Source organism: Dasypus novemcinctus, chromosome 15 (genome assembly GCF_030445035.2).
Source record: "Dasypus novemcinctus isolate mDasNov1 chromosome 15, mDasNov1.1.hap2, whole genome shotgun sequence".
Taxonomy (NCBI): Eukaryota; Metazoa; Chordata; class Mammalia; order Cingulata; family Dasypodidae; genus Dasypus; species Dasypus novemcinctus.
In genome coordinates, this window is record NC_080687.1 from 93517949 (window position 1) to 93526626 (window position 8678).

Below are 8678 nucleotides of genomic sequence, written 5' to 3' on the forward strand. Positions count from 1 at the left end.
GGGACCACGTACATGGGAAGCAGGTGCTCAACCACTGAGTTACATCCGCTCCCCGCAGCACATTTTGAGCCAGCAGAGAACATTGTTTCAAGCAACAGACAAGGCAATCCTACCCCCCCACACCCCCCATCCCCCAAGCAAGCTATAGTTGAGCTGTGGTATTTTTACTCAGCAAGACATGCAAGATGCTCAGAACCCATGTATCTCCAAACAGATTCACAGTTGCTGGGTCACTGTGATACCAAGTTCACATGTCAGCTTGACTAGGTGATGGTGTCCATTTATTTGATCAAGCAAGCACTGGCCTGACGGTTACTGTGAGGATATTTCATGGATTTAAATCATTAGTTGATTGTGTCTCTGGGTGATTACATCTGTGGTCAATGAAGGTCAGCAAGGAGAGAAGTCTTCTCTAATCGGTTGAAGACCTTACAGTAGGGGTTCTTAACCAGGGGTCCACAGACCCCCAAAGGGTCCATGGAAAGATTTCAGGGAGTCCATGAGCTTAAATTGAAAAAAATCAACTTACTATCATTATTTTCTCTGACCTCTAACTGAAATCTAGCATTTCCTTCACTTATGAATGTATGCAATAAATTACAGTAGTAGTCATTTCAGATCACATTACAGTTGTTATATCTTGAAAAATCACACTCATCCATGCTTTGAAATTATGGCAGTTGTTAGACATGATGCTAGTTGAGGGTCATAAAATTATCTGCCACTACATTCTGAGAAGAGGTGGTTTTCACCTGATTCGCAAAGGGGTCCATGGAACAAAAAAGGTTAAGAACCCCTGCCTTAAAGGAAAGACTGAGGATTTCAGTAATCAGAAGGAAGACTTTCCATCTCTCCTTCAGCCAGCCAGCTTCTCTTGGGAAATTCATCAAAAACCTTCATTGGAGTGCCCAGTTTGTGGCCTGCACTGCAGAATGTGGACTTGCCAATCCCCACAGTTGCATAAGCCAATTACCACCCATAATATTTGCATAACATATACATATACACATACCATACACAGACCATACACAGACCATACACGTGCACATACACATACACATACACATATACATATACATCTCCTGTCGGTTCTCTCTCCCGAAGAACCCTATTACAGCCATCTACAGGGATGGTTAGGTGACCCAACCAGAACTATTGACATAAGATGAAATTTTCAAAACTTCTCCTTCAGGTGAGAAGCATCCTACTTTTCCCTGCAGATGAGAACCATTATGGAAAAGACTTATGTAAGAATGGATCAACCCACAGAAAGCAAAATTGAGAAACTGGAGAGAACAAGAAGAGTGATTCTGATGTCATTGTTGGAATTCCAGTATGGAGCTGGGCTGAAATTCAAACCATCTACCACTGCTATTTCCCTTTATGGGAGTCAATTTGGATACAGTTTTCTGTCACTTGCCACAATAAAGCCGTAATGGATACAAATATTAGCTTAAATCTTTATTTTAAAAAAAATCATTCAATGTTTTGCATGTGACTAAGCCCTTTCATGGCTGAATATTTCAAGTCCCTAACTGATTCAACTTCTCAATACTTGTTCTTTCAGACTCTTGCAAAACTGGGGTTGATTCTGTTGATTCATTTCATCCGAGGCTTAATCAGGGGTTTTAAAAAATTAGTACTTTATTTTCATAGTTGTGTTGTTCCATAGACTAAATCTAGCATGCTGGGTAAAAGTGTTCCCCCATATACATCTCTCCTCCTCCTGAAATAAAAATAGAAAGAAATGGGAAATTTTCAAGAGAAAAAAAATCTGTTTGGCTTTTCTCATGCTTTTGCAGGTTCACAACCCTTTCTGTTTTACAGTCATTTCACTTGCCTGGATTTCATCACAATGATTACCCATTTAATTACATTTCAGCCGAAATCTGGGGTAAACAAAATAGCCAGAGAGCATTCCAGGTTGATTATCAGAGGGAAATCTCAAGCTCGCCCCCAGGGTTTTCTGAATCCTTATATTTCACATGTTAACTTTAGTAGGCAGCTTTTAACATAGAGACTGGGTTAACCCTCTGAATGGGTCAGATCCATCAAAGATGCTTGATTTAATCTCAGTTCCACTGTCTTCCTACACTGTTCACAGAGAAATCTTCACCTCCCATGAGAATTCCTTCTTGTGGAGGTACACGGTGCATCTGCTAGTGACCACCAGTCAAGGAGGAAAGTGTGTGAAATATAATTCACAGTATAAATAGATTTCTTTCTTTTCTTATCCAGTGTTCTCCACCTTGACTTATAGAACAGAAACTCCTGGCGTCTCCAAAAGAAGCTGAAGAACTTAGTCCCACCCTTCCGCCCTCTTGGAGAAGTTCTGCGGAGGAAAGTTTCCCCTCGTGCTTGTCCCTCCCTCGAGGGGGAAGGATCAAGGGGAATGGTAGGACTGCGGCTAAGGTCAAGCCTCAGGCATGTGGCCTCTTTCCCTTTCTCTTGTCTGCCAGAGGCTCCTCCCCACTTCCTCCTCTTCTCCAGGAAACTCCTCAGAGAGGTTTCCCCACCCTCCGAGGGAAGTCCTGAGCCCTCAGCTACGCAGCTCAGGGCTGGCGGATACGTCAGCTGAAGTCCAGCCCTGGGTCAGGCCACATTCTCCAAGCCAATGGCTTTACCTGAAATGAAACCGAGATCATATTGCAGTCACCACTGGCTTCTTGGGCCTGTCGAATCCCTTCAGAGTCCAGAGAAGATGGGCACCATCAGCTCCCTTCAAACCCAAACACACACCGAGAACTTGAGAGACCTGGAAGAGTCAGTCGGTGACTGTAATGACACGACACCCAATGTCCTGAGAAAATGTGTCCTTGGGAGGCTGAGGTCGTGTGGGCTTTAGGCATTCCTTTTCCTCATCCCATCAAACACATAAGGCACTTCTGGTTGCAAGAGACTGTGGGCAACTTAAATTGCAGCACTTTAATCACAAAGCAGACCTCTGAGTTCTCCTTTAGGTCCATCCTCTCAAGTGCAGTGATTAATTATTACACAAAAACACAGTTTTTGTATGTTACAAAAGTATGTAGTATATTACATACCTTAATTTTTTTGTTGCTGTCAAACTTAAATATAGTGACTTCCAAAAGTAACAGAAATAAAAGTAAAAGCAACTTGTTGAGAGATATAAAAGATGGCTCGAATAAATGGAGAAACAGCATTTTCTTGGAAAGAAACACTAAATTTTATAAGCATGTCAATTATGGCCAAATTAACTTACAGGTTTAATGCAGTTCAAGTAAAAACTTCATTGAAATATTTTGGAAACTTCACAAAATGATTTTCTTTTTCCCCTCAACATTTTATTAGGGAAAAATTTAAATAATTTTTAATACTTTAAATTGGAAAATATTACAATGAAAACCAAGATATCTACCACTTGGATGCAGCAGTTCTTAATATTGGGCTACTCACAGACGTGTAACGGTGTGCATGGTGACATACATGTATGTATGTCTACTTATACCATATATAGTGATTTATATAAAATAATTATTTATGATGTATTTTTTATTGTTGTTGAATAATATGAAATTAAGTTCCAGACATCAGGATGCATCTCTACAAAATAAGGACATTTTTCCACATAACCACAAAGCATGATCGAGTTCTGTGGGTTTATTTTGGAGTGGGTTGAGGCCCCGGGAGTTCTCAGGTTGTGCTAGAGCAGCACTTTGCTCTGTCTTGTGGCAGGCAAGCCATAGCAGCAATATTTGAATCCAGCCAGTCAGTCTAAGCAGGCAGAGGTACTGACCACTAAATTTCAGGAAACACTTTCCTTGAATTGTTCCCAGAAATGCCCTAGGGACATTTCTCTATCCCGGTAATGAGTGAAAACAAAAATGACAGTCCTTACTGCAAGGGCAATTTTGGGATAAAGAGTTTTGGGGAATACATTTAAAAAGGAAAAATATATATACATTTATAGTAGTAAACTGTATACATTGTGCTCTTCTCTGTGGGAGAGGGAGATTTAGTGAAGGGAAGCTTTCCAGTTGAAAAGTGAGTAAGGTGTTTCTGTTGGTGTGCTTTTCTTTTTTGTTTTTTTTTAAGATAGCACTTGAAAAGAAGGGAACCTGCAGGGCAGGTGTGTGACTGCCATAAAATGCTTTGAACACAGGTTATTAAAAAGATGTGGGCAGGCACCTGTCTAGCCAGAGGCTTTTGGTAGTAAGGAAAGGAGCTCAACCCAGCAACAGCCCATCTGGATGGGCCAGTGGGTGGTACGGGTGGGTGGCTTCTGCCAGGGTGAATCCTTAAAAGAAAGACATTTACATAGAGTACATAGGGTAGGATGTGGCTTCATTGGACTGGGAGATGAAACCAAACAAAAAACACGCAGGTAAGTAAAACTTAATCATGGCAGTTTTCAAGCAAGAAAATTGTGTTCTGAGACCAACCTCACTTCTGCTTTAGAGAAGGCTGCTAATTGGGCTTGGTAATTCTTTTTTTTTTTTTTTAAAGATTTTATGTATTTATTTAATTCCGCCCCCCCCCCCCGGTTGTCTGTTCTTGGTGTCTATTTGCTGCGTCTTGTTTCTTTGTCTGCTTCTGTTGTCGTCAGCGGCACGGGAAGTGTGGGCGGCGCCATTCCTGGGCAGGCTGCTCTTTCTTTTCACGCTGGGCGGCTTTCCTCACGGGCGCACTCCTTGCGCGTGGGGCTCCCCTACGCGGGGGACACCCTTGCGTGGCATGGCACTCCTTGCGCGCATCAGCACTGCGCATGGCCAGCTCCACACGGGTCAAGGAGGCCCGGGGTTTGAACCGCAGACCTCCCATATGGTAGACGGACGCCCTAACCACTGGGCCAAAGTCCGTTTCCCGTTAATTCTTATCTCAAAACAACAACAGCAAACAAACTTGAATTATTTTGGATAAAGTGGGTTCAAAAAAGAATCCACCTTTCACATTCATATGCAGAGCCCAGAAGCCTGGGGTCCATTTTCAGTATTTTAACTACCTCGATAATGCTATGGGGAAGTGGATGTGGCTCAAGTGAGAGAGCTTCCACCTACCATGTGTGAGGACCTGGGTTTGATCCCTGGGGCCTCCTGGTGAAAAAGAAGAAGGGAAGGCATGCCCATGTGACAAGCCAGTACCCGTGCAAGTGCCTGTGTGGTGAGCCAGTGCCCCCGCAAGTGAGTCATGCAGTAAGAAGATGACTCATCAAAAGAGAGACAAGGGGAGAGTCAAGGTGAAGCGCAGCAGAAACAGGAACTGAGGTGGCACAATTGACTGGGAACCTCTCTCCCCATCAGAGGTCTCCAGGATTGAATCCTGGTGAATCCTGGAGGAGAGAAAATGAGAAGAGAAGACAAGACAGACAGCAAAAAACAGCAGGGCGGGAGGAGGGGAAGGGGGAAAATAAATAATCAAAAAAAACACCAAAACTATGAATGTAAAATATGGGGTTAGAGATCTCAACTTGAAACAACAGGTAACTACAGTTATTTAATGTCCTGTCAAATACTTTTATTGATAGATTTAAATGTCAATTCTTACTATAGAAGAATATGCCTTTTTATTTTTTTTTTAAAGATTTATTTATTTTTATTTCTCTCCCCTTCCCCTCTCCCCCAGTTGTCTGCTCTCTGTGTCCATTCGCTGTGTGTTCTTTTGTGACTGCTTCTATCCTTATCAGCAGCACCGGGAATCTGTGTTTCTTTCGGTTGTGTCATCTTGTTGTGTCAGCTCTCCGTGTGTGCAGCGCCATTCCTGGGCAGGCTGCACTTTCCTTTGCACTGGGTGGCTCTCCTTATGGGGCGCACTTCTTGTGCGTGGGGCTCCCCTACGCGGGGACACCCCTCCATGGCAGGGCACTCCTTGCGCGCATCAGCACTGCGCATGGGCCAGCTCCACACGGGTCAAGGAGGTCCAGGGTTTGAATCGCGCACCTCCCATGTGGTAGACGGACGCCCTAACCATTGGCCCAAGTCCGCTTCCCTGAATATGCCTTTTTAAAAGGTTTATTAACCATACATTCCCAATTTATATTTAGAAAAAAACTAAAGAACTGTGGATTGCTAATTTAGCAGGGGCCTGCTAAAATAAAACAATAGGTTTCTATTGCTATTTTAAAACACAAAGTTTCAATATAAATACAACTCACAGTTCTAGCTTTTGGGGGTAAGGGGAGCTGTATGGGTTTTGTTTCATTTAATTTATTAATTAGTCTTTAAGGTAGTTTTTTTCTTTTGAAATTACTGAACCATCATTAAATGTGTACTGTGAACAATTAACAATATATATAAAGGGCTATACCAAAGTAAACTAAACAAACACTACTCAAGTGCAGACTGCAAGCCATTAAAAAAATGTGTTTAAAACAATGTGATGGTAGAGCAACAGTTGCCCACAAATCGCCAGTCATGTGTGCTATGTGAGTTGGCAGGTGTGGCTGAGAGGGTAACTCCCAGCCTCCCTCTAACAGTGGGCTAACTGCATGCCAGAAAAACTTTATTTTATTTTTTTAATTGTTAATTCTAACTTTTTTTTTTCTTATACAATTTGCAGAATAGAGTTGAAATGATTGCTATAGATTTTATATTGACGAGAAGAACTGGACTATAATACAACTGAAATACCGTGGTGAGCTGAGCAAGGACATTTAAAAATGAAGTCACAGACATGATTTTTCTGTACATTTTTGAGCTTTTGACTTTAGCCGAGGCCCACCTTCGGTAAGCTGTGTGAACACACACACATGCACCCCACCTGATCTGCACAGAGAGCCACAGAGGTGTGGCAGACAATGCTTCTGCTGAATTACTCCCTGTGTGGAATCATATTAGTTAGACCAAAGCCCTTTCCGCCAGAGACCTAGTCAACAGACCTACCAGAAAAGGGTGGGCGATGCTGGCAGTTCAGAAGGAGGAAACAAACCAAAACGAATACGGACAGACACGGAATGGGCCGGGATGTAACAGGGTCTCCCCGGCCAGCTTTTCTTAAGCAGTCCCACAAAAACCAGGGAGGTGGGTGGGAGCGGAGCAGGGGGCACGCGTGGTCGGCGGCAGGTGGGGCACTCTGCAGGAACGCGATAGTTTGCTGGTGTTGTCGGTTTCACGGGACATCTGTGCCTCTGTGTGTCCCTCTGTCCGATTCCATACTTATAGCTAACAGGAAAAATTGTTTGTTACCTATACTTCTTCCACCCCAGGGCAGAAACTGCCAGGGTCTGCAAAAAAAGAAAAAAGATTGTGTTTCTGAAAAGGCCTGTTTGCAGCGCTCTTTTATGGGCTTCGGAGAGCAGGTCTGAGGGTGGGGGTCAGGGGAAGCTAGACGGCTTTGCCTAACAGCGTTTGGCGACAGCTGTCTGGATACAGCGAGAACATGCCAAGTAACCATCTGCAGCTGCGAATGGGGCTCCTGGGGGGAGCGGCCCTTGAGGATCCTCATGGGTGGGGTCCTCCCCTAAGTTCTAGAGCTGCTGTCCTATGAGGGTGGAGTTGATTCTCTTGGATTGTTGTCTGCCAGTCTAACCAAAGGGAGTCTCCTTTCACCTAATTTTTGGGAATGAGAAAGGATTCCTGGCATGGACGGTCTTGTAAAATTGTCCCATTGTTCTGCTGACAATGCGGGCCCCTGGTCACTTCCCCTTACCTCTTCCTGGAGTAAGCACAGACGTGAAAGGGCGCTCAGGCAGTTGTGCAGATTCAAAAACATCAGCCAAACACGCCGTTCTTAAAGGAAAAGCAGGGTCATGCCTCTTGGATAATCTAGCTCTGATCATCAGATCCCCCAGTTAACGGCCCTCCCTCCCGCTTCATTTTTTTCTTGGACATCGCCAGCTCTGCCCAGCCTCTTCTGATTATTTCTTGCTGATAGCTGGCATCTGGTTTCTCTCTAACAAGAACAGGCATCGATATGAGAGTGCCGCTTACTTGTGTCAGTTGATCAACAAGGTTCTCATTTCCGGCGATTGCCCAATAACTCTTTAGTGCCATGCTCAGGATATAGCAATCACGTAGCAAGATTACATCAGATGGCAGCCTGGCTCTGTATCATCCTTCAGCTAAATTTTCGCAGCATGCACTTTTGAGCCCAGACCATAAGCTGGCGTAAAAAGCATTCATTCTGGGTATAGTCTTTTTTTTTTTTCTGTAGTTGAAGAAAAATCTCTCTTTTAGACTGGCGGGTGGTCATAGGCTATCAACAAAAAAAACAAAAACAAAAACACCACCACATAACAAAAAACCTGCGCTTAAAGTGTGGTGTCTAGCTAGTAGGAATCGTTATACTAATAAGAATAGTTACCTGTCCTTGAGGCTAACTACTGTCTAGGTAGCAGGAGTGAAGCTGAAAACAGGAGGCTGGCTGAGGTCCCTGGGGGGCTGTCACTAACCCTTTCGTTGCTGGATCGTGAAGAGGTGTGAGGAGTCTGGGGGGAAGGATCGGGGGACTATTGGGAGGATGGTGGCAGGGTGTGGGGGTGCCGGGTGTCTCAGGGCAACTCTTTACTGATAAAAGTAATTCACATTTAAGCTACCATACCGACGTTTGGGGCACACTGACGCCTCTCAGTGCTGCCAGGCCTCTGCTAGCACCCCGTATCCCCACATCTAGTCTTGAAGGGAAGATTCTGATTTTATATCCATTTTACAACTAAGGAAAAGAAGGCCGAGACTTTCAAGATCTGGTTCAAGAGTGCACAGCCAGCACAAAGCAGTAACTAA

At 44.0% G+C, this 8678-nt stretch overlaps 1 long non-coding RNA gene across 1 annotated transcript; it reads right to left on the bottom strand.

Moving 5' to 3' along the window:
• Positions 1–1501: 1501 nt before the first annotated feature.
• On the bottom strand, positions 1502–7882 carry LOC139436501 (uncharacterized). The gene is made up of 3 exons (XR_011645762.1): positions 7606–7882; positions 2625–2755; positions 1502–1726 (listed from the first exon to the last, which is right to left on the bottom strand). It is a non-coding gene; the product is annotated as an uncharacterized lncRNA (long non-coding RNA).
• Positions 7883–8678: the final 796 nt, after the last annotated feature.